Source organism: Pseudorca crassidens, chromosome 7 (genome assembly GCF_039906515.1).
Source record: "Pseudorca crassidens isolate mPseCra1 chromosome 7, mPseCra1.hap1, whole genome shotgun sequence".
NCBI classification, from domain to species: domain Eukaryota; kingdom Metazoa; phylum Chordata; class Mammalia; order Artiodactyla; family Delphinidae; genus Pseudorca; species Pseudorca crassidens.
In genome coordinates, this window is record NC_090302.1 from 43,682,907 (window position 1) to 43,709,317 (window position 26,411).

Below are 26,411 nucleotides of genomic sequence, written 5' to 3' on the forward strand. Positions count from 1 at the left end.
AGTACAGGCAGGAGTGACGCAGGTTGCCTGAACACACAAAGACAGACCTTTTCAAGTTTCATGCCATGAAAATTTGGAGATAAAGAACAAAGATCATCTGTCTGGCTCCCTCTCAAAAACCAGGGTGTTTCTTACGGCTATAGTGTTATCCCAGTTTCCTTAAAGTAGGAGTATCGGCTAAACAAACTTTGAAATGGGAAAAGCCTGTCCTATAAGGCAGTAAGTTTATTCACAGAGGCTGACCTCGATAGATCTGAACAGAAATACATCTATTTATGCGCGCGAGCGCACATGCGCGCACGCGCGCGCGCACACACACACACACACACACACACAGAGTTTGTTTTTTGAAGAACTCTTCAACCTTATTACTACTACACACCAAAATAAGTATAAAAGATCTCATTGTTCACTTTCAAAATTGCAGACTGAAGAGTAATAAACTTTATTCTTTCTTTCTTTCCTTTTTTTTTAAAAATTGAATACTAGGTAGTTTATAATACTGAATAGAGCACCACAGTTTTTTGGAAACAAATTTTAGATTTCAAAGGTACTTTAAGGTTCATTTTGCTCACTCTTAATGTTAAAGATGAGAAAGCCGGCACTCAGAGCGTACACGGCTGGCAAGGCCAGCCAGCAAGAACAATTCTTAAGCAGAGACATCTTAATAGTGGCCCAGGTTTCTGTCCCACCCACTCCTCATGAAGCCCATAGGTCCCAGATTTTGTTGAACAATCCCAATTTTAAATATTCTAGGGTTTAAATGCTTCCTAGGTTCCAAAAATTCTAGCTATAAAATACTAGATTCCCTCTTGCTTTTAGAAGAATTTCCAAAATTCCAGGTCATACCACCTGTCTGGATTTTTGGCTTGCTAAATGTAATTGTCAGAGCAAACAGTCTCAATCCATACAGAAGAATATACAGCTAACTATTAGCAAGAATGAGAAGTGCTCTCTTTGCCCCATTTCTTCAACAGGTTAAAACCAGCTCAACCTCTTGCACTTGGTCCCTTTTCTGAACCACAATGACTGCCCCCTTATCTGAAATCCAACATCATTCACTGTCAGAAGCCACAGAGCAAAACAGCAGTGTGAAGTCAAACACAAGCAAGTATAAATCTTAACTATGCGATGTCCTGATGACTGGCTTCAGCAAGCTACCTAACCTCTCTGAGCCTTAGTTTCCTCATCTGAAAAATGAAGCTTGGGCTTCCCTGGTGGCGCAGTGGTTAAGAATCCACCTGCCAATGCAGGGGACACAGGTTCGAGCCCTGGTCCAGGAAGATCCCACATGCTGCAGAGCAACTAAGCCCATGCACCACAACTACTGAGCCTGTGCTCTGTAGCCCACAAACCACAACTACTGAGCCCGTGTGACGCAACTACTGAAGCCCGAATGCCTAGAGCCCGTGCTCTGCAACAAAAGAAGCCACCGCAATGAGAAGCCTGCGCACCGCAACTAGAAGCCCGCGCGCAGCAAAGAAGACACAACACAGCCAAAAATAAAAATAAATAAAATTTTAAAAATGAAGCTCATAATAATACCCTCTTTATTTGGTTGGTGATGATTTTTTTAAAAACCTATAAAGCACCTAACAGTGATTAGCATGCATCAGTTCCCCAATAAACAAGGGTTACCACCATCACCGCTCACTTAATTCCACATAACCCCATCTCTGAACTAATCCAGGCACATGCTTGTTCGGCTCCTAGTAATCAGGGTCCAGCCTCAGCCTTCTTTCCTACCCCCTCTACTCACACTGCTCCCTAGGTCTTGCATAGGCTTATTCAACCAGTAACGACCCAAAGAATGAAAAAAACAAGCCTAAATATTGCAAAATCCACTCCCTTCCACCCAAAAAAAGGTAGGGCGGTATCTTGGATACTTTTTCTTAAATGTGCTTTCTAACTCAGTCTTTTCCAGATAAAGAAACTAAAGTACAGTACTTAAATGCTCCAGATTATAGTCTGTCGATAAGTGTAACATGAATTCAAAGCACCCTGTGTTGGGTCTTACAGAATGAATATCTACAAAGAAACCCCAAACGACTGGCCTCATGCTGGGTGGCTCTCATCCTGTCTTCAGGATTGACCTACCTTTCTTAACCTTTCTGCACTTCAGTCTCCTCACCTACTCACAAGAGCAGACGAGTTCGGTTAGGGGACTCCTACTTTTGAGTGATAAAGCACTTTGCTGTTCCTCAGAAGATGTATGACGGACAGGGACGAGGGATGGGAAGGCTGAGCACTGACTGAGCTGAGAGTCAAGAGAGCAGAGGATGATAGGGAAGTCCCAATGCAAGACAAAATCTTAATCGGACTGTATTTCCACAAGTCTGAGAACTTATTTTTTCTCACACTGATAGTTTTGAAACTGATAGGCATTTGATGCACTTATATACACTATGTGTTCATTACTATGGTGGTTTCTTTTTTATAATGTCCTTGAAAACTGATATTAAATTGATGGTGCTCTTACAATTGAAGTTACTGCAGAATTAAGGAAAGTTTTAATGTTAAGAGTTAGCAAGTTCTTTTTACATACATTTTCTCTTTAACAGTTAAAGAAACTGAGACTTTAGCTGCTCTGATGAGCATCTGCTATTTATCTACTCTAGGTCACCAGCAGGAAAGAGGTGAGGTGGGGCTCAACCCACAACTGACTCTGGGGAGAGAGAAGAGGGAGCAGAACAGTCTCACTTTCCAGCCAAGAACAACACTGGATCTAGTTATTAAAAGCTTCCAATTATACCTCACCCTACCTCCTAACCTTACAAGGAGCCCCAGAACCTTCCAATTCTTCCCTGGGTGTAACTATGACAAACTCTCCTCCTGAAGGCTTCAGACCAAAGATACATCAGAACAACATCTTCAACCCTCAGATACCCATTTGTGAGCGGAGCTGTGAACGCTCGCTTTACGAAGCTTCATAAACTTGAGGGGCAACCTTTATCTATCCTTTTATCTAAATTACATTTAAGCGCAGTTGTTGCATTTGAAATTATTGCAGAAGTCAAGAATGAAGGTATTCTCTACGTAATAACACAGAAAACAGTTTTTGACATGAACTGGCATTCAGAGATGAGTTGCACTTTAGTCTGTACAAAATAAACCCATTAAAAAAACAAGCCTCCAAACATATCATAAATGTGCACTGGAAAAATATGAGAGGCATATATCCAAAACCATTTAGTGATCATCTTTTAGTCTGGGGAGGCGGGGGAGAGAGGTATTTATTCACTTTTGTAATACTTGAATTTTTAATTTTCACTTCAGGAATTGTTTTTAATTGTAAATTGAGATAAAATGGCCCCAGTGCTCCAACATAAGCTCCAGTTAAATACTGACAGGTCTGCAAAGCATGACGGTAACAATAATCTCTGAACAAACAAAAAGCTGTTTACAGTCTCAGTCCAGCTACACGTCATTTACATGTTCCTTTCTGATGCCTATCCAGGGGCACGACTGTTTTACATTTGTACTCAGATGTGATAGCAGCTGGGATTCAGTTTTCTATTCTGCTTTTTTCATTTAAATGGATATCAAAATGTCTTCATTGTTTCTGCCCCAATTAGTGTGTGCCTTGTGGCTGGATAGTAAAGGGTATTTCCAAATTATACTGATATAAACATGAGGTATGGACATGTTTGAATAAACTCGTATCTTTGCTTTTCCTTGGAATTCCAGGAGGACTCTTGGATCAAAATCTATAAATTTCTATGGCTCTTGACTGCCTTTCAAATGGACTATAGTACTTACTTATACTGAGTAAACATCTGAGTACCCTAATATCTCAGTATCATTTTCTGTACATTTACTCTATAATTATCTTAACTATGTGTTACCTATTCATATAGTGTGTAATTATTATTGACCTATTACAACTGTAAAATGATACATCAGAGAGATTTCATCTTCTATTTCTTTGATTACTAGTGGCTCAATATTTTCTCCAGTATGTTTACATGTGAGAGGAAGGAGAGTCTGGTAGCAATGATTTCAACTCTAAAGCCAGACTACCCAGTTCAAAAACTGGACACCATCATCCACCAACTCATGCTTTCATAAGGCCTTAACTCTCCAAGTTTCAGCTTCTTTGCTGGTTAAAATAATAACAATTTGGAGACCTTCAAGACGGTGGAGGAGTAAGACGTGGAGACCACCTTCCTCCCCACAAATATATCAGAAATACATCTACATGTGGAACAACTCCTACAGAACACCTACTGAACGCTGGCTGAAGACCTCAGACCTCCCAAAAGGCAAGTAACTCCCCACATACCTGCGTACCTGCGTAGGGCAAAAGAAAAAAGAACAAACAGAGACAAAAGAATAGGGACGGGACCTGCACGAGGGGAGGGAGCTGTGAAGGAGGAAAAGTTTCCACACACTAGGAAGATCCCTTCACTGGCAGAGACGGGGCGGGAGTGGGGGGCAGGGGGGGAGCTTCGCAGCCACGGAGGAGAGCACAGCAACGGGGACACAGAGGGCAAAGCAGAGAGATTCCCGCACAGAGGATCGGTACCGACCAGCACTCACCAGCCCGGGCGGGCGGGGGCTGGGAGTTGAGGCTTGGGCTTCGGAGGTCCGATCGCAGGGAGAGGACTGGGGTTGGCTGCGTGAACACAGCCTGAAGGGGGCTAGTGCGCCACAGCTAGCCGGGAGGTAGTCTGGGAAAACGTCTGTAACTGCCTAAGAGGCAAGAGAGCATTGTTTCAGGTGCGCGAGGAGAGGGGATTCAGAGCACCGCCTAAACAAGCTCCAGAGACAGGCGCGAGCCCCGGCTATCAGCACAGACCACAGAGATAGGCATGAGACGCTAAGGCTGCTGCTGCAGCCACCAGGAACCCTGTGTGCAAGCCCAGGTCACTATCCACATCACCCCTCCCAGGAGCCCGTGCAGCCCGCCACTGCCAGGGTCCCGTTATCCAGGGACAACTTCCCCGGGAGAACACACAGTGTGTCTCAGGCTGGTGCAACGTCATGCCAGCCTCTGCCGCCACTGTACCCCTCCCTCCCCCCGGCCTCAGTGAGCCAGAGCTCCATAATCAGCCGCGCCTTTAACTCCATACTGTCTGGGTGAAGAACAGACTCCAGAGGGCGTCCTACATGCAGAGGCGGGTCCAAATCCAAAGCTGAACCCCAGGAGTTGTGCGAACAAAGAAGAGAAAGGGAAATTTCTCCCACCAGCCTCAGGAGCAGTGGATTAAATCTCCTCAGTCAACTTGTACCCTGCATCTGTGGAATACCTGAATAGACAAGGAATCATCCTAAATTGAGTAGGTGGACTTTGGGAGCAACGATTTTTTTTTTTTTTTCACTTTTTCTCTTTTTGTGAGTGTGTATGTGTATGCTCCTGTGTGTGACTTTGTCTGTATAGCTTTGCTTTTACCATTTGTCCTAGGGTTCTGTCCATTTTTTATTTTTTTTAGTATACTTTTTAGTGCTTGTTATCATTGGTGGATGTGTTTTCTCTCTTTTCTTTTTTATTGCATTTTAATTTTTTTATTTTTAATAATTATTTTCTACTTTAATTATTTTATTTTATTTTTCTTTCTTTCTTTCTTTTTTTCTCCTTTTTCTTCTCAGCCGTGTGGCTGAAAGGGCTTTGGTGCTCTGGCCGGATGTCAGGCCTGCGCCTCTGAGGTAGAAGAGCAGAGTTCAGGTCACTAATCCACCAGAGACCTCCCAGCTCCACATAATATCAAACGGCGAAAGCTCTCCCAGAGATCTCCATCTCAACGCTAAGAGCCAGCTTCACTCAACGACCAGCAAGCTACAGTGCAGAACACCCCATGTCAAACAAGTAGCAGGAAGACAACCCCACCCATTAGCAGAGAGGCTGCCTAAAATCATAATAAGGTCACAGACACCCCAAAACACACCACCAGACGCGGTCCTGCCCACCAGAAAGACAAGATCCAGCCTCATCCACCAGAATACAGGCACCAGTCCCCTCCACCAGGAAGCCTACACAAGCCACTGAACCAACCTTACCCACTGGGGACAGACATCAAAAACAACGAGAACTATGAACCTGCAGCCTGCAAAAAGGAGGCCCCAAACACAGTAAGTAAAGCAAAATGAGAAGACAGAGAAACACACAGCACATGAAGGAGCTAGGTAAAAACCCACCAGACCAAACAAATGAAGAGGAAATAGGCAGTCTACCTGAAAAAGAATTCAGAGTAATGCTAGTAAAGATGATCCAAAATCTTGGAAACAGAATGGAGAAAATACAAGAAATGTTTAACAAGGACCTAGAAGAACTAAAGAGTATACAAACAATGATGAACAACACAATAAGTGAAACTTAAAATTTTCTAGAAGGAATCAATAGCAGAATAACTGAGGCAGAAGAACGGATAAGTGACCTGGAAGATAAAATAGTGGAAATAACTACTGCAGAGCAGAATAAAGAAAAAAGAATGAAAAGAATGGAGAACAGTCTCAGAGACCTCTGGGACAACATTAAACACAACAACATTTGAATTATATGGGTCCCAGAAAAAGAAGAGAAAAAGAAAGGGACTGAGAAAATATTTGAAGAGATTATAGTTGAAAACTTCCTTAATATGGGAAAGGAAATAGTTAATAAACTCCAGGGAGCACAGAGAGTCCTATATAGGATAATCTAAGGAGAAACACGGCAATACACATATTAATCAAACTATCAAAAATTAAATACAAAGAAAAAATATTAAAAGCAGCAAGGGAAAACAACAAATAGCATATAAGGGAATCCCCATAAGCTTAACAGCTGATCTTTCCGCAGAAACTCTGCAAGCCAGAAGGAAGTGGCAGGACATACTTAAAGTGATGAAAGGGAAAAACCTACAACCAAGATTACTCTACCCAGTAAGGACCTCATTCAGATTTGACAGAGAAATTAAAACCTTTACAAACAAGCAAAAGCTAAGAGAATTCAGCACCACCAAACCAGCTTTACAACAAATGCTAAAAGAACTTCTCTAGACAGGAAACACAAAAGAAAGAAAACACCTACAATAACAAACGCAAAACAATTAAGAAAATGGTAATAGGAACATACATATCGATAATTACCTTAAATGTAAATGGATTAAATGCTCCAACCAAAAGACACAGACTGGCTGAATGGATACAAAAACAAGACCCATATATATGCTGTCTACAAGAGACCCACTTCAGACCTAGGGACACATACAGACTGAAAGTGAGGGGATGGAAAAAGACATTTTATGCAAATGGAAATCAAAAGAAAGCTGGAGTAGCAATTCTCATATCAGACAAAATAAACTTTAAAATAAAGACTCCTACAAGTGACAAAGAAGGAAACTACATAATGATCAAGGGACCAATCCAAGAAGAAGATATAACAATTGTAAATATTTATGCACCCAACATAGGAGCACCTCAATACATAAGGCAAATGCTAACAGCCATAAAAGGGGAAATCAACAGTAACACAATCATAGTAGGGGACTTTAACACCCCACTTTCACCCATGGACAGATCATCCAAAATGAAAATAAATAAGGAAACACAAGCTTTAAATGATACATTAAACAAGATGGACTTAATTGATCTTTATAGGACATTCTATCCAAAAACAACTGAATTCACTTTCTTCTCAAGTGCTCATGGAACATCGTCCAGGAGAGATCATATCTCGGGTCACAAATCAAACCTTGGCAAATTTAAGAAAATTGAAAACATATCAACTATCTTTTCTAACCACAATTCTATGAGACTAGATATCAATTACAGGAAAATATCGGTAAACAATACAAACACATGGAAGCTAAACAATAGACTACTTCATAACCAAGAGATCACTGAAGAAATCAAAGAGGAATCCAAAAAATACCTAGAAACAAATGACAATGAAAACACAACGACCCAAAACCTATGGGATGCAGCAAAAGCAGTTCTAAGAGGGAACTTTATAGCAATACAATCCTACCTTAAGAAACAAAATATCCCAAATAAACAACCTAACATTACACTTAAAGCAATTAGAGAAAGAAGAACAAAAAACCTCCAAAGTTAGCAGGAGGAAAGGAATCATAAAGATCAGATCAGATATAAATGAAAAAGAAATGAAGGAAACAACAGCAAAGACCAACAAAACAAAAGCTGGTTCTTTGAAAAGATAAACAAAATTGATATACCATTACCCAGACTCATCAAGAAATAAAAAGAAGACTCAAATCAATAGAAATAGAAATGAAAAAGGAGAAGTAACAACTGACACAGCAGAAATACAAAGGACCCTGAGAGATTACTACAAGCAACTATATGCCAATAAAACAGACAACCTGGAAGAAATGGACAAATTCTTAGAAAAGCACAACCTTCCGAGACTGAAGCAAGAAGAAATAGAAAATGTAAACAGACCAATCAATCACACGCACTGAAATTGAAACTGTGATTAAAAATCTTCCAACAAACAAAAGCCCAGGACCAGATGGCTTCACAGGCAAATTCTATCAAACATTTAGCGAAGAGCCAACACCTATCCTTCTCAAACTCTTCCAAACTATAGCAGAGGGAAAACACTCCCAAACTCATTCTACGAGGCCACCATCACCATGATACCAAAACCAGATAAAGATGTCACAAAGAAAGAAAACTACAGGCCAATATCACTGATGAACATAGATGCAAAACTCGTCAAGAAAATACTAGCAAACAGAATCCAACAGCGCATTAAAAGGATCATACACCATGATCAAGCGGGGTTTATCCCAGGAATGCAAGGATTCTTCAATATACGCAAATCAATCAATGTGATACACCACATTAAGAAACTGAAGAATAAAAACCATATGATCATCTCAACAGATGCAGAAAAAGCTTTCGACAAAATTCAACACCCATTTATGATAAAAACCCTACAGAAAATAGGCATAGAGGGAACTCATCTCAACATAATAAAGACCATATACGACAAACTCACAGCCAACATTGTTCTCAATGGTGAAAAACTGAAACCATATCCTCTAAGATCAGGAACAAGACAAGGTTGTCCACTCTCACCAATATTATTCAACATAGTTTTGGAAGTTTTAGCCACAGCAATCAGAGATAAAAGGCAAATAAAAGGAATCCAAATCGGAAAAGAAGAAGTAAAGCTGTCACTGTCTGCAGATGACATGATACCATACATAGAGAACCCTAAAGATGCTACCAGAAAACTACTAGAGCTAATCAATGAATTTGGGAAAGTAGCAGGATACAAAATTAAGGCACAGAAATCTCTTGCATTCCTATACACTAATGAAAAATCTGAAACAGAAATTAAGGAAACACTCCCATTTACCATTGCAACAAAAAGAAAAAAATACCTAGGAATAAACCTACCTAAGGAGTCAAAAGACCTGTTCGCAGAAAACTATAAGACACTGATGAGGGCTTCCCTGGTGGCGCAGTGGTTGAGAGTCCGCCTGCCGTTGCAGGGGACACGGGTTCATGCCCCGGTCCGGGAAGATCCCACATGCTGCGGAGCGGCTGGGACCGTGAGCCATGGCCGCTGAGCCTGCGCTCCGTAACGGGAGAGGCCACAGCAGTGAGAGGCCCGCATACGCAAAAAAAAAAAAAAAAAAAAAAAAAAGACACTGATGAAAGAAATTAAAGATGATACCAACAGATGGAGAGATATACCATGTTCTTGGATTGGAAGAATCAACACTGTGAAAATGACTATACTACCCAAAGCAATCTACAGATTCAGTGCAATCCCTGTCAAACTACCAATGGCATTTTTCACAGAACTAGAACAAAAAATCTTAAAATTTGTATGGAGACACAAAAGACCCTGATTAGCCAAAGCAATCCTGAGAAAGAAAAACGGAGCTGGAGGAATGAGGCTCCCTGACTTCAGACTATACTACAAAGCTACAATAATCAAGACAGTATGGTATGGTACTCGCACAAAAACAGAAATATAGATCAATGGGACAGGATAGAAAGCCCAGAGATAAACCCACGCACATATGGTCACCTTATTTTTGATAAAGGAGGCAAGAATATACAATGGAGAAAAGACAGCCTCTTCAATAAGTGGTGCTGGGAAAACTGGACAACTACATGTAAAAGAATGAAATTAGAACAGTCCCTAACACCATACACAAAAATAAACTCAAAATGTATTAAAGACCTAAATGTAAGGCCAGACACTATCAAACTCTTAGAGGAAAACATAGGCAGAACACTCTGTGACATAAATCACAGCAAGATCCTCTCTGACCCACCTCCCAGAGAAATGGAAATAAAAACAAAAATAAACAAATGGGACCTAATGAAACTTAAAAGCTTTGGCACAGCAAAGGAAACTATAAACAAGATGAAAAGGCAACCCTCAGAATGGTAGAAAAGATTTGCAAATGAAGCAACTGACAAAGGATTAATCTCCAAAATTTACAAGCAGCTCATGAGCTCAATATCAAAAAAACAAACAATCCAATCCAAAAATGGGCAGAAGACCTAAATAGACATTTCTCTAAAGAAGATATACAGATTGCCAACAAACACATGAAAGAATGTTCAACATCACTAGTCATTAGAGAAATGCAAATCAAAACTACAGTGAGCTATCACCTCACACCAGTCAGAATGGCCACCATCAAAAAATCTACAAACAGGGCTTCCCTGGTGGCACAGTGGTTGAGAGTCCCCCTGCCGATGCAGGGGACACAGGTTCATGCCCCTGTCCGGGAAGATCCCACATGCCACGGAGCAGCTGGGCCCATGAGCCATGGCCGTTGAGCCTGCACATCCGGAGCCTGTGCTCCGCAACGGGAGAGGCCACAACAGTGAGAGGCCCGCGTACCGCAAAAAAAAAAAAAAAAATCTAGAAACAATAAATGCTGCAGAGGGTGTGGAGAAAAGGGAACCCTCTTGCAGTGTTGGTGGGAATGTAAATTGATATAGCCACTATGGAGAACACTATGGAGGTTCCTTAAAAAAGTAAAAATAGGGCTTCCCTGGTGGCACAGTGGTTGAGAGTCCCCCTGCCGATGCAGGGGACACAGGTTCGTGCTCCAGTCCGGGAAGATCCCACATGCTGCAGAGCGGCTCGGCCCATGAGCCATGGCCGCTGAGCCTGCCCGTCCGGAGCCTGTGCTCCGCAACGGGAGAGGCCCTCGTACCGCAAAAAAAAAAAAAAAAAAGTGAAAATAGAACTACCATACGACCCAGCAATCCCACTACTGGGCATATACCCTGCAAAAAGCATAATTCAAAAAGAGTCATGTACCACAATGTTCACTGCAGCTCTATTTACAATAGCCAGGACATGGAAGCAACCTAAGTGTCCACTGACAGATGAACGGATAAAGAAGATATGGCACATATATACAATGGAATATTACTCAGCCATAAAAAGAAACGAAACTGAGTTATTTGTAGTGAGGTGAATGGTCTAGAGTCTGTCAAACAGAGTGAAGTAAGTCAGAATGAGAAAAACAAATACCATATGCTAATGCATATATATGGAATCTAAAAAAATGGTTCTGATGAACCTAGGGGCAGGACAGGAATAAAGACGCAGACGTAGAGAATGGACTTGAAGACACGGGGTCGGGTGGGGGGAGGCTAAGCTGGGACGAAGTGAGAGAGCGGCATGGACATATATAGACTCCCAAATGTAAAAGAGATAGCTAGTCGGAAGCAGCCTCATGGAGCAGCACAGGGAGATCAGCTCGGTGCTTTGTGACCACCTAGAGGGGTGGGATAGGGAGGGTGGGAGGGAGGCGCAAGAGGGAGGGGATATGGGGATATATGTATATGTATAGCTGATTCACTTTGTTATACAGCAGAAATTAACACACCATTGTAAAGCAATTATACTCCAATAAAGATGTTAAAAAATAACAATAATAATAATTTTAAGCAATTTAATTGGGTTAAGGATCATACATACATTAGGGTTTTTTTGGTGTTTTTTTTTTTTTTTTTTTTTTGCGGTACGCGGGCCTCTCACTGCTGTGGCCTCTCCCGTTGCAGAGCACAGGCTCCGGACGCGCAGGCTCCACGGCCATGGCTCACGGGCCCAGCCGCTCCACAGCATTTGGGATCTTCCCGGACCGGGGCACGAACCCGTGTTTCCTGCATCGGCAGGCGGACTCTCAACCACTGCGCCACCAGGGAAGCCCCATACATTAGTTTTTATACAGAATAAGTGAGCCAACCTGTAATGTACTTACACTATACTTGATACATAATGAGCGTTCAATGAACATTAGCAATTTATTCATTATTATTGTTTATATTTCGTCAACTGGACATTGTTCAATCTTTAATTCATATCTAAGGGTAACTTTTTTCAGACACCCCCCCCAAATAAGAAACTGTATCTCAATTTTATTGACAAATACCTGAATACACTTAATTCCACACAAGCAGCTATTATACAAAACAGTGTGTCGTACAAAAAGCTATTAAACAAAACCTATCATACAGGTTCTAGGGGAAAAATACAATCACAAATAATGCATCTCCCTGATCTCAAAGAGTTCACACAAAAGTTATTTGCTGAGCCTTCTGCGGGAAATTATAGGCTTGGTCAATACAGTAAAAAGCTATTTTGGAAACAATGCATCCATTGTAGAGCTGAAAGAAACTTGAGAATGCATCTAGTCCTGCTAGAAACACCAGGTCTGGTGGGCAGTTACTAGGTTGTGGGGGTCAGGTGGATCCTGTGGTCCAATAAGTTATGAGAAATGTGGTCAGAAACAAAGTTGGACAAGATGCTGCACTCCCGGGCTTCTTCCTTCTAATAGCTCTCAAGATGGTAATGCTCACCGTGAATATTTAAAGACAGGTACAAGGGGCATGGTATTCAGAATTTCTCAAATTTGACCAAGAACACATTTTAGAGCAGCAGATTACAACCATAAGGAAAAAATCCAGCTAGTCCCAAGCCCCTCTCCTCTTTAACTCATGAAGAAGCTGGGGCCCAGGGGCACAAGTGACTTTTCTAAGGGTCAACTGTGAGTGTAAAGGCTGAGGGTTCACCCTGAACTTCACCCTGTCAGAATGTGCGTTTTTACACTCTACTGCTTTGCCTCAACTCAATTTGGTGGGGGAGGGGAATGGGGCCGGGGGAGATTGGAAGGGCCGGGCCCGCAGAAACCCAAATGAGAAATCTGATTCCTGTGTGGTTAATGGCCATCAAACATCGCTTCTTTTCTTTTCTTCCATCCCCTTTCAATACAGGTCAAATTTCATAACCAAAAAAAGAAAGAAAAAAAATCTCTATATGAGTCAAACAAGAAATCTAATGTATTATTTTCTTACACTTACACTTTATTTTTAACCTCCCTACCCCACCTCCCCAAAATGGTATTACTGAGCATGATCAATCTACCTTGTAAGGCTGACTTTTTACCACGTTCCAAAATCACATCTACCATCAAACACTGGTCCTTTTCCTAATGGGTCCAATTTAGCACAGAAGCTAATCCTCAAAATAACCAGAAACATCTAAGGATGTTACAGAACCAAACTTCGGTCCACACATCTGTGCACAGTAAAGCCAATCTACTGACACTGGGTTATGGTGAAAGAAAATGCAGCCTTTATTTACAAGGAGTCCGGGGCTGCCAATGCTTAAAAAACCCCTAACTCCTCGACGGTTTTGGGGAAACAGTTTTTTTTAGGCAAACTTTGTTGGGGGGAGGTCTGCAGGGTGTGTGCCCTTCCTCTGATTGGTTGGTGGTGAGGCAACAGGGTGGTGTTCCAACAATCTCAATCATCAGCCTTCTGGTTCCAACCAGTCTGGGGCCCATGCACCTGAAGTTACCACCCTCCACCTGGATGGGGGGCCTTAGTTCCCGTAAAAGAGATCAGAGATCCCTTCAGGAGAAACCAGGGCCCTGACTGATGGCTGCACTAATCGTTCCTTGACTGCCTTTCCTTTGTTTCTGCATTCCCTCCCGCCTCTAAGTAGTAACTATTTAAATCTGACCTTTGGAACTCAGGGAAGGTCTAGGAGGCTAAAATCCTTTCCCTACAGGCAAGAAGTGGTGGGGCATAGAAAGCCTTTGTACTTGGGAGGGCTCCACAGGGTCCTGCTTGGTTTCATGGATGCTAAACAAGCTGTTCAAACGCACTCATTTTGATTTGTGCATGTGTTTGAAAATCTTGTATTTTTTTTTCCCCTTTTTGGCCGGGCTGTGCGGCATGCAGGATCTTAGTTCCCCAACCAGGGTTCCCCTGCATTGGGAGTGTGGAGTCTTAATCACTGGACCGCCAGGGAAGTCCTGAAAATCTTGTATTTTTATAGCCATGCCTATTTTTTCAGGGAACTTGCAAGTTCTCTGATAAAAGGCAATCAACGCAATATTGTTAGGTTGACTATAGTGTACTTTTAAAATACTTGAGCAGAGCCAGTAAGATGTAAATGTGGTTTTCATCTATATCTGGGAGCTAGAGAGGTCAAAAGCCCTAAACAGGAACACATTCCTGGGACAGCTGCACTCTAGTGGCAGCTACTACGAGTGCTTCAGGTATTTTCACTGCAAACCAGAGGTTTTGTTAATTAGCAGGAGTGTTAGAACTGGATCTTCCTGGGTGAAGCTAATGACTTTGATTAACATGGCATTTGAGAAAAGAGTGGACAAAGATGAGATCAGGATGCTCTGTCTATGTGGATGGATTAGGGATATTCTAGAGGCATGTCCTGCGCTTCCATCCAAAGGACACATAAGCCTGGCAAGTCGAATAGCCTGGGATGGTGCCCTGGGAGCATTCCTGGGTCCAGCTGCTGATTCCAGAAAATTCGTGATTACTTGACTGCAACATGATGGTCAGCTGAATCCTGCTGGAATGTCTGACACCCTGTGCCTCAAGTCAACCTTTTGCTGGAGAGGCAGTCAGAGCCCCAAGACAGGACACAGCTGACCTGGACTGGCTTTCTAACCTTCACCTGCCCAGAGAACTGCAGCCCTCCACCAATCTCTGCTTGCCAAAAATACCCAAACTGGCTTGTCTGGGTGCACGGACAACAGCAATGACGTGGCTAGTGAATGAAAGAAAGGGAAGCCACATGACTTAAAGCATTTACCTGTCCCAGAGCAAAGGGCTGATGACAAGATTTCTTGAAGTTCCGTGACTTTTTGTGCTTGTTTTTTAAAGTGTTCAAAGTGGCTTGTTTAAAGGAAGTTTAATGTACACATTTCAAGGGAAACAAGACACAGCATTCAATTCCTTCAAGAGTATGAGCACTTATTTTTACTCTAATAGCAATTTTATTTTCCACTGAGTGAGCTACAGGAGCATGTCATGGGGAAGAGGCAGTTTTAGATTAAAGTTTACAAGGAAAGCATACGTGTGTGTGTGTGTGTGTGTGTGTGTGTGTGTGTGTGTGTGGAGAGACAGCAGTTTGACTCACAGTTTTTAATGATAAGCTGGCAAAATTTTTACTACAAACACTAAGAGTAAAAGCTTCAATTACCTTCAATATATGTATATTTCTTTAAAAATTACATGTACTACTGAACATATGTACCTTAAATGATATGCATTACAAAACAAAAAGGTGGAGCAAGAGGAAATAAAACCTATTAGCTTAATCACTTAGGGCACAAAAGTTCTTGCTCACTACAAATTTTTATTAATATTTGTAATGAAAGCAATATATTAAATATGCTTCATTATTTTTGAAAACCCCCAATTACTTTGCAATCCAGCGCTTGAATGACTGCTTCCAAGCTCAGTGTCCTGTAACATTTTGCTTTAATGGCTGTCTGGGGTGGCACGGATACACTGGAAAAACAGCAGAACACACTTAGTTCTGCTTCCCAAATCTTGATACTTTTCTGTCTATTGATTAATTATAAAAAGCTCCTTGATGAGATTCAACTGGTTTCAATCAGTCCTTCTTGCAAATTAGTCTCAGGTGTCACATTTTTATAAATTCAACAAATAGATTCAAAACTTACTGATATTCTTCACCTAAAACATTTTAACAGGTAGTCAATTCTGTTTCCAAGTTTTTAAAAGCTTTTTCTGGGACTTCCCTGGAGGTCCAGTGGTTGAGACTCTGCGCTTCCACTGCCGGGGGCACGGGTTCGATCCCTGGTCTGGGAACTAAGATCCCACATGCTGTGTGGTGTGGCCAAAAATGTAAAAATAAAAATAAGGGCTTCCCTGGTTGCGCGGTGGTTAAGAATCCGCCTGCCAATGCAGGGGACACGGGTTCGAGCCCTGGTCCGGGTAGATCCCACATGCGGCAGATCAACTAAGCCCCTGCGAGCCACAGCGGCTGAGCCCATGGGCCTAGAGCCCATGCTCCTCAACAAGAGAAGCCACCGCAATGAGAAGCCCGCGCACCACAACGAAGAGTAGCCCCGCTCGCCACAACTAGAGAAAGCCCGTGCGCAGCACAGCAACAAAGACCCAACTCAGCCAAAAATAAAAATTAATTAATTAATTTTTAAATAAATAAATAAATAAAATAAAAAGTTTTTTCTTTTGGGAAGGGGAGAGTTTTGATAACTCACAAATCTACCATATTTCTTGGCAACATGTTCACATCCTAATGCAAACATTTTCCAAATGGTTATTTCCAAATGCCTCTGTAGCATAAATTTCTTCTGAAAAGCAGTCACTCTCCCTCTCCTTGTGAGCATTTCACACTTATCTTGGATTGTTCCTGCTCTACAAAGTAGCTGCAACTACTGACAGGCACAGCAAAACTGGGAAAGGGCAGCAAATCTGGAAACCTTGTCTTTTGTTAAAAAAAAGATGCAAACACCTGTAAACTCAACCGCTCTTAGGTGGGTGCCGGGAAGAGAACCAGGGATGCTGAGTGGTGCGAAGACGGTCACGCTCCCTCCCCAGAGCATTATAAAGGATGGTAAAGCATCTACCACCTGAAGCTACAATTCTCTCATGCCCTGACACACATCCAACGAGGCGAATGCTCAACTTCAGCTCCCGTGGCTGAGAATCAAATCTCAGGACACCTGTAACCAACTCACGGCTAAGTCTCAGTTCACCGGCTAAGTCTCAGTTCACCGTTTAAGAGATGCTGCAATTTAAAGCCTTTGTGTTGATAAAACAACTACATAACTCAATGATACGCTGTCACTGGCAAATTGCAACACTTCACAATGTGCTTAAGGGTGAGGTGAGGAGGGCCCCACCTGGGCGAGGAATCCCAGCCTCCTCCTTAGGAGATCACACTCCTCGCACAGAATAGCAGATCCAGAAGGCACCACTGGCAACACAGACTTTAACTGGTAAGACAGCTTGGTTTCCTTCTTAAATATTTACAAAATTATAAATAGAAGGTCTCATACTTTCCTTCAACACCCCGATAGAATCGTCATTCGCCTCCCGCTTTGGATGCCAATCTATTTCGTTCATAATGGTCTCAACCTAATTGTTCATACACAGTAGGCAAATACAGTAAATTCCAGGTAATTGGCTGCAGCTCAAGGGGGCAGAATGGCTTTAAATGGTCTGGTAGCCGAGGGAGTGGCTCTCAACCTTGGCTGTACACATGTTGGAACTATCGGGGAGCTTTCCAAGAATACCGATCCCCCTCCCTGAAATTCGATGGAATTGGTCTGGAGTTTCACCTGAGTGGCAGGAATTTTAAAAGCTCCCAAGTGTTCCTAATGTAGAGTTAACATTGAGAACTTGGACGTGTACCTGCGCATTGAGGAGGGAGCCTGGGAAGACCCTTTCCCTCCAGAAGCCCCACCCCCACCCCGGGGGCCTTGATGTCCATCAAAATAAACTCTCAGGTGAGCAGTAATGCCTTTAGTCATCAAGCGTAAGGTGAAAGGTGGGAAATGATTTGAAGAAAAGGTAGTAAGAGGCTATTTCAGGTACGTGGGGCTGAGCTGGTTTTTACAACACTTCTGACACCAAATGCGGGGTTTTTTCCTCCTGACACCCACCAATTCTGACACCAACTGGGTACTCAACCATTCAGTTCAATTCTGTCACAAACTAGCTGGAGTCAGCCCAGACTCCAGAGATTAAAGGCTCAGTCCCACAAGACTGCCCGCACTTCAGTCATCAGCTGCAAATGGGGTGCCCAGGCAAATTATAAATTTGGGGGTTCCGTGAATTCAGCGTTTCTCATGACACCCCAACCCCAGGTTCAAAAATTTGCTAACACAGCTAGGATTCCAGAAAACACTTTACTTACTACTACAGTTTATTAGAAAGCACACAACTCAGGAACACCCAAAAGGAAGAGATACATAGGGCAAGGTATGGGGGGACGGGCGCCGAGCTTCCTGGCTACTCCTCCCGGCAGGCTGCCCCTGCTCAGCACCCTGATCTGTGCAGCTACCCAGAAGCTCTCCAAACGGTGTTGTTCAAGTGTTTTTTTTGTTTGTTTGTTTGTTTTGCGGTACGCAGGCCTCTAACTGTTGTGGCCTCTCCCGTTGCGGAGCACAGGCTCCAGACGCGCAGGCTCAGCGGCCACGGCTCACGGGCGCAGCCGTTCCGCGGCATGTGGGATCCTCCCGGACCGGGTCACGAACCCGTGTCCCCTGCATGGGCAGGTGGACTCTCAAGCACTGCGCCACCAGGGAAGCCCCTGTTCAAGTGTTTTTATAACCCAATCCCTAGCACCTCCTCCCCTTCCCAGAGGTCACTGTGTGGGGCTGAAAAGTTCCAACCCTCTTAATTGCTTGGTCTTTCTAGTGACCAGCCTCATCCTGAGGCTACCTAGAGTCCCTTCTCACTCCCACATCCTCAGCCTCTCCCATCTCTACTAGAAACTTCCCAACAGCATTAGAATACATTCAAGTTTCTTCAATCTCGATTTGAAAAAACGAGCCAAAAACAAACAAGCAAAGAGTGGGCCACAGACCCCATATTTCCTCCCTACCCCGCAGGTGTACCTGGCTTCTCAGTCTTAACCAACTTCTCCTCTTCATCCGAGCACAGTGATCAAACTCTCCAGGACCAGCCCCTCCCCTTCTCATTCTACACCCCTCTTTGGATGATCTTTTTTAAGCATCTCATGCTCTTACAGACTGAGCTAGCGGAGCACTGGAGGATCTTTTTCATATGCAATGATTACTTGCAATACCTCCCAAACATGTTATTTCCACCCCGATCTCTTTCAGGAGTTTCCGTTGCCTACTCCCTGACTCCACATGGCTGTCTCACAAGCAAACAGATATGGATGGAATTACCTTCCCGCTCCCACCTTGTACAAACCCACTCCTCCTCTAGTGCCTTCAACCATAAAGGGTTTCACCATCCTATCCCACTCAGGTATTTATGTCAGACTTTTAAATCATCTTTGATACCTCCCTCCCTATCAACTATATCCAAATAGTCACTACCTTCTTACTGATTTTTAACTAACTCAATGTCTCTCTCGCTCTCTCCCTCCCTCCCAAGCCCCCCCCCTCTATCCCTGGGTGACTGAAAATCCTTTGCACTACTGCACCCAATTCTCCCCCTCCCCAGGGTAGCCGCCTATGACTGTACAGGCTGTGCCCACACAAAGTGACTGGCTCAGGGGGCTGCCTTTAGGCCTGATCTAGTGGGACAAGCAGTACATCTTTTCTAATTGGTCCACCCAGAAGGGAAGCCTTTTTCTGGTTTGCACAAAGGCACTGTATATGCCAACAGGGCTTACCCCTCCAAACACGGCAGTGACGATATCATTTTTAAAACCCAAATCTAATCATCTCATCTCCCATTTGAAAGCTTTCAATGAGATCCCCCTACTTTTTTTTTTTTTTTTTTTTTTTTGCGGTACGCGGGCCTCTCACTGTTGTGGCCTCTCCCGTTGCGGAGCACAGGCTCCGGACGCGCAGGCTCAGCGGCCATGGCTCACGGGCCCAGCCGCTCCACGGCATGTGGGATCTTCCTGGACAGGGGCACGAACCCGTGTCCCCTGCATCGGCAGACGGACTCTCAACCACTGCGCCACCAGGGAAGCACCCCCCCTACCTTTTCATTAAAGTCCGAAGTCCAAAAAATGACCCAAGAGGCCTCATCCCAAGCCACGTTCCTTCCTTGGTCTCAACCATTTCAGCCTGGAACTTTAAACCCTGATTCACCTGACTACGTCCTTCTCGTTTTTAAGGCCTCATTTTAAATGTCTCTTTTTAGGTGGACCTACCCTGAGTAATCCCCTCCCCTAAACTAGTCTAGGTCCCCAGGTTAAACGTTCTCTGGACATCTGTGCTTTTCTCAAGTACCATTTATGACTGTGATTGCCTGTGTGACTACGTGCTAGTCAGCCGCCTGCCCCCCGACAACCCACTAGACTAAATGGTTCATAAAGGCAGGGACCCTCTATCCCATTCACAGCTGTAGCCCCAGAGCTGACAATGCCTGGCATCCAACAGATGCTCAGTAAATATTTGTTCAGTGAGTAAACAGGTGCAGGTACCCAGGCCCCTTGCAAACTATCTGGCTCCCTCTTTAGCAAAAGAAAAAGTAATCATGGGAGGAAGTTCTTAGTAAATTTAGCGCACTGATTATCAAATACACATAGACTCCCGATTGAAAATATTTGGACAATCCAAGAATCAGAAATTCTGGGTGCTTCATGGCAGCAGGAACACTTCTCTGGATTTGCATTTGTGACCACAATCCTCTTTTGAGCTTCGGACAGAGTTTTACCAGGGCCAGTTTCCTGTGTGCTGTTGCACAGGACCCTGAACTTTGCTTAACGCTCAGCTGTCTGTCGCCACCCTGAAATTCTTCATAATTTTTTTTTTTTTTTTTTTTTTTGCAGTACGTGGGCCTCTCACTGTTGTGGCCTCTCCCGTTGCAGAGCACAGGCTCCGGACGCGCAGGCTCAGCGGCCATGGCTCACGGGCCCAGCCGCTCTGCGGCATGTGGGATCCTCCCAGACCGGGATACGAACCCGTGTCCCCTGCATCGGCAGACGGACTCTCAACCACTGCGCCACCAGGGAAGCACCCCCCTACCTTTTCATTAAAGTCTGAAGTCCAAAAAATGACCCAAGAGGCCTCATCCCAAGCCACGTTCCTTCCTTGGTCTCAACCATTTCAGCCTGGAACTTTAAACCCTGATTCACCTGACTACTTCCTTCTCGTTTTTAAGGCCTCATTTTAAATGTCTCTTTTTAGGTGGACCTACCCTGAGTAATCACCTCCCCTAAACTAGTCTAGGTCCCCAGGTTAAACGTTCTCTGGACATCTGTGCTTTTCTCAAGTACCATTTATGACTGTGATTGCCTGTGTGACTACGTGCTAGTCAGCCGCCTGCCCCCCGACAACCCACTAGACTAAATGGTTCATAAAGGCAGGGACCCTCTATCCCATTCACAGCTGTAGCCCCAGAGCTGACAATGCCTGGCATCCAACAGGTGCTCAGTAAATATTTGTTCAGTGAGTAAACAGGTGCAGGTACCCAGGCCCCTTGCAAACTATCTGGCTCCCTCTTTAGCAAAAGAAAAAGTAATCATGGGAGGAAGTTCTCAGTAAATTTAGCGCACTGATTATCAAATACACATAGACTCCTGATTGAAAATATTTGGACAATCAAAGAATCAGAAATTCTGGGTGCTTCACGGCAGCAGGAACACTTCTCTGGATTTGCATTTGTGACCACAATCCTCTTTTGAGCTTCGGACAGAGTTTTACCAGGGCCAGTTTCCTGTGTGCTGTTGCACAGGACCCTGAACTTTGCTTAACGCTCAGCTGTCTGTCGCCACCCTGAAATTCTTCATAATTTTTTTTTTTTTTTTTTTTTTTGCGGTACGCGGGCCTCTCACTGTTGTGGCCTCTCCCATTGCGGAGCACAGGCTCCGGACGCGCAGGCTCAGCGGCCATGGCTCACGGGCCTAGCCGCACCGTGGCATATGGGATCTTCCCAGACTGGGGCACGAACCCGTGTCCCCTGCATCGGCAGGCGGACTCTCAACCACTGCGCCACCAGGGAAGCCCTCTTCATAATATTTTAACAAGGGGCCCCACAAATTATGTAGCCAGTCCTGAGTCTTACAAATTAGTCTGATTTCTCTGAAGATGCATCGTTTATAACCAGGGAAATGTTTTCAACCTCCCAAGGTCTAAAAAGAGAGGATTATACTTGCAGGACATTTTTTCTTCTGATAAGCAATATCATATATTACTTAGTGTTCTCTTTCATAAAATTAGGATATTAGACTACAGAAACACATGGTTGTCCTATTTACTGCTGTTAGGCAAAAAGTTTTACATTTCTTTTAAAACTAAATTCTACTCTGAACATGATTTAGACTGAGTCTCTTTTAAAATTTTTGCTTAAAAGTTTTTGTTTTTTGTTCTCAAATTAGGGATTGTGTCAATTTTTTCAAATCAGTAACCATGGTCCACTGATACTCCATCATACCTTAAAAAAATCTGAAAGACAATGAGCACACTGAAAAGAGAAAAATGAAAACTGCTGTATAACTCCTTTTTAGCTTCCACATTTTAAACTTTAGAAATTTAACAGCTGCGTCAAACACTTGAGATTTCTTTGGCGATAAAACCTGGCAGAATACACATGGCCATTCACGAAGAACACTGGTTTAGTCATCTTTATTATAAAAATATTTTAAATGTCAGATGTTTAAACTTTACCAATAGCTTCTCTAGTCATTAGAAGTTTAAAGTTAACTGTGTTTAGTATACAGTTTAGTTAATAAACATCTAGAGCATTTTAACTATTGGTGCATGTTTTTCTCAACTTGGTGACTCTGTTCCCCAGGGGACATTTGGCAATGTCTGGAGACATTTTTGGTTGTTACAACTAGACGGAGGGGGGACTTCCCTGGCGATCCAGTGGTTAAGACTCCGCCTTCCAATGCAGAGGACCCGGGTTTGATCCCTGGTTGGGCAACTAAGCCCACACGCCGCAACTACTAAGCCCCTGTGCTCTAGAGCCAGAGCGCCAAAACTAGAGAGAAGCCCACGCACCACAACAAAGAGCTCGCGTGCCGCAACTAAGACCTGTCGCAGCCAAATTAATTAATTAATTAATTTTTTAAAAAAAAACCTAGATGGAGGGGACTGGTGGCATCCAGTGAGTCAAGCCAAGGACACTGCTACACATCTTACAATGCAGAAGACAATCCCAACAGGAAATTATCTGGCCAAAAATGTCAAAAGTACCAAAGTTGAGAAACTCTGGTCTAACCATACATGCGTTTGCTACAGATAGGCAAAAGGACATAGGACAACCTGAAACCATGCCTCCTGTGTCAAAGCCATTGTGGTTAAAAGTACAGACAGGCCCCAGGAGAAAGACCAGATTTATAAAATTAGTCATTTGGGAACTCCCTTTTTAAGGCAGGGAGTAAGGCATCTGACATCCTGAGCTAGAACCATGAATAAACAGTAACAAAATTCCTTGGTTGGCCCCAAAAAGACTACGTTCCTCAATGCAGCTACACTAATGTACACTTCATAGAAAAGAGAAACTGAGATTCGGAAGAGATGATTTTCAATAGTATTAATTTGTTTCCTACTGCCTCATTTCATGAAAAATGTACAATATATACACATCATAGGTCGGAATTTTTCATTCACTTGAGAATGTGATCACCAGGTATAGCAGTTTCTAAGAGATCTGAAAACATGATGCAGCATGAACCAAATTTGATTCGATTTCTTGTGTTTTAAAAAAGAAAAAAGAAGAGCCAATATTTAAAATCCCTTTTTACATATTTTTTAATAAAGATTTTTCAGTTATTGGGTGGGGGAGCTCTGGTCACACTGGACCAGGATTCCTGCAGTTATAGGGAGGAAATGGCCAATACCCACCCAGGTGTTGGCAGGTCCTCTGCAGGTCATCTGGGACCAATCAAGGTCCATTTAGCTCTCCCCACACATTACTTGTTTGGTGCCTGTAAATTTGTTGATTTCATTTTGTAGATAGTTGATAGTTCTCAAGAAAAACATTTTCCTTAGTGTTAAGTGACTAAATTGCAAATGGAAAAGAAGTAACTAGTGACTTGAAGCAGTCCTATAATTAATCAAGAATGAACTATAATTAATGAAGAATGGAATCCAGTACATACTCAGCGCCAAGGCTGAGAAGGCTCTTTCCAAGGCCAGGCTGAAGCAAAGGCAGAGGAGCTGACAGGAACCTTTAAACCCTCACCATGAAACGGGGAAAACAAACAAACAAACAAAACTTCTTTCATCTATCAATAAAACTGAGTAAACGTAAATTCGCCGTATATTATATTGTTTTTAAACATAGAGGAGTTAGCCATTTCTGAGAACTCAAAATCTTCCCAGAACGACCATCCTGAAGGCCTGCAAAAAATCCATTAAGCAACAGCAGAGAGCCACAGAGCCTGCACTTCCTTCTTGCCCTAACTGAAATCTGTTACCAAATCCTATGGCGGGTGGGGGTGGGGGGGCTTGTTTGGAACCGCCTGGGTTCCTAGCAGGTAATTTACACTGATCTTTAACAACCATTCAGCCCTCCTCCTCCCCTTTATAAAACAAATCTGCCTTTCAGAACAGCTCTTAAAGAGAGGGGCACGCAAGTCCCTGACCCCACGCCTCACCTACCCCTCACCAAATGCAGACCGTGCTTTCTCTGAACACTGTATATCTTCCCAATTTGCCTCTTGTCCTACTAATTCTAAAATGAAGACTCCCTTCCGTCTAAAAAGAAATAAAGCCAAGGGTGTGCAGGATGCCAGGTGATACAAGACTCACCTCCACCCGGGCAGCCCTAAGGCCGAGGCTGGACGTACAAGTGACCTCATCCAACGGGAAAGATGAGAAGTGTGCAGCAGGCAGGGGTGCCTGTGTTTTGCTCGGCGTCCAGAGAAAGGGCTGCAAGGGGGGAAAAGAGCTGTGAGCGAGAGCTTCTTCCACCTTAAAAGCTAATAAACAAAAATTGGAAATATTTAAATCAGAAATTGGGTGCTAACAACACAAAACCAAAAAGAAACCTAGGAAGGGAGTAGAATGAGTTTAAGAAGAATCACCTGTTTCATCACAGACTCAGCAGTGCGCGTTTCCTAGACTTGGCGTGAAGGATAGAGAGGGAACAGGAAGATGGGGAGACGCGTGAGGGCTTCAGAGCCCTTGAGTAGCGTCTCTTTTCCAGTACTTGGCCCCAGGGTAAGTCACTTATTATCCTGGCTTAGGCTTCTTTATCAGTAGAATGGGGGTAATAAATGCCTCTCCGCAGAGCTACAGTTAGGATTAAATGAAGTTAAAGCCTCTGGCCCGAAGGGACAACAACGATTAGTAATGTTCGCTCCCAGACTATCCAAGCCCGCAGCCGCCAACTCCGATTCCTAAGCTCCAACTCGCTACGTGGACCAGGGGGAAAGAGACCAGAAAAAGTGGCTTCCAGGTGACACTGGGCACCAGAGTCCTAGCCCCAGGCTCCCCTGACCGGACGGAAGAGTAGGGTCGAGGCAGGGCGCCCTGCACCATCCCCGGCCCCGGGCGCACAAGCTCGAAACCGATTCCCACCGCGCGTCCTCTTTCTCCTGCCCCGGCTACGCTTCCTCTTCCCCGGCGGAGCTGACCTGGCTCGAGGCAGCGGGGTCCTGGCTAAGAGCCTGCTCCCTCCCTTCAGCCCATCCTTCCCCTTTCCTCCCCTGCAGCCAGGCAGCCGAGCAGGGACCTGGTAGGGAGTTACTTACCAGCAGCGAGCGCCTGGTCCCGAGGACGCTGGAAGGTGCTGGGCCGCGCGGGTACTCTCCTCGCCTGGCTTTACGCTGCGCTGGGCTGCGCCGGTGGCGCTGGAAGACCTCGCCGCGCGGCTTCGGGCCACCCACCCGCGCGCCCGCGCGCCACGCCCCTCGACCCGCCCCTCTAGGCCCCGCCCATGGCCTCGCCCGCCTCGCCCGCCTCGCCCATCTCTGCTCTTGCAGGCGCCGCTGGCCACCCGGCAGAGGTCAGCACATACTCAGGGCGTTTCCGTGGTCTGGGCGGAGGGCTGGACTCCGCGTGCTTCCTCTCTCTGCTTCCTCAGGTTGGCACGGGTTCTTAGTTGGGAGAACCGCATAAGGACTGGGCACGTGAGTGGGGTCTTTTATACCTCCTTCCTCGGAGGCAGGAAACGCGGGAAGCGCTGTCTTCTCTGATTTTAAAAATAAAAATAGGTTTTATAACGAAAAAGAAAAAAAATTAATGCCAAGCCTCTTTACATCATGTTAAAGTTTAGAGGTGACCGTGTAGTTTTTTATTTCCGCTGATGAACTTTGCATACTAAATTTAGCATTTTAAAAAACTCATTACATGCGTGTGTATTTTCACATGAAAACTGAAATTAAATTGTGGAACAATCCTCAATACTATGCAAGGTAGAAAGCACCTCTCTCCTGCCCTCACTGCCCGTAGCATTGTGTCAATTATAAAAGTCTGCACAATCTCCCTTGCAGCAAGAGGAATATTGTGTACGTGTTATCTTCCGTTGAATTTTTAACTCCTGGAGCGCAGAACAGGTTCTTACTTAGCTTCGTATCACTT

General features: G+C 44.0%; 1 protein-coding gene across 2 annotated transcripts in view; it reads right to left on the reverse strand.

Annotated features, from left to right (window-relative positions):
* The window catches only part of GCNT1 (glucosaminyl (N-acetyl) transferase 1), a 63,465-nt gene extending 37,754 nt beyond the window's left edge, over positions 1–25,711 (reverse strand). For both annotated transcript variants that reach the window (XM_067744131.1, XM_067744132.1), the window contains exons 1-2: positions 25,583–25,711; positions 24,639–24,758 (exon numbers count right to left, since the gene is read on the reverse strand). The gene's annotated coding sequence lies outside the window, so the exon portion shown is untranslated. The remainder of the gene's footprint in view (positions 1–24,638; positions 24,759–25,582) is intronic.
* Between the last annotated feature and the right edge of the window lie 700 nt (positions 25,712–26,411).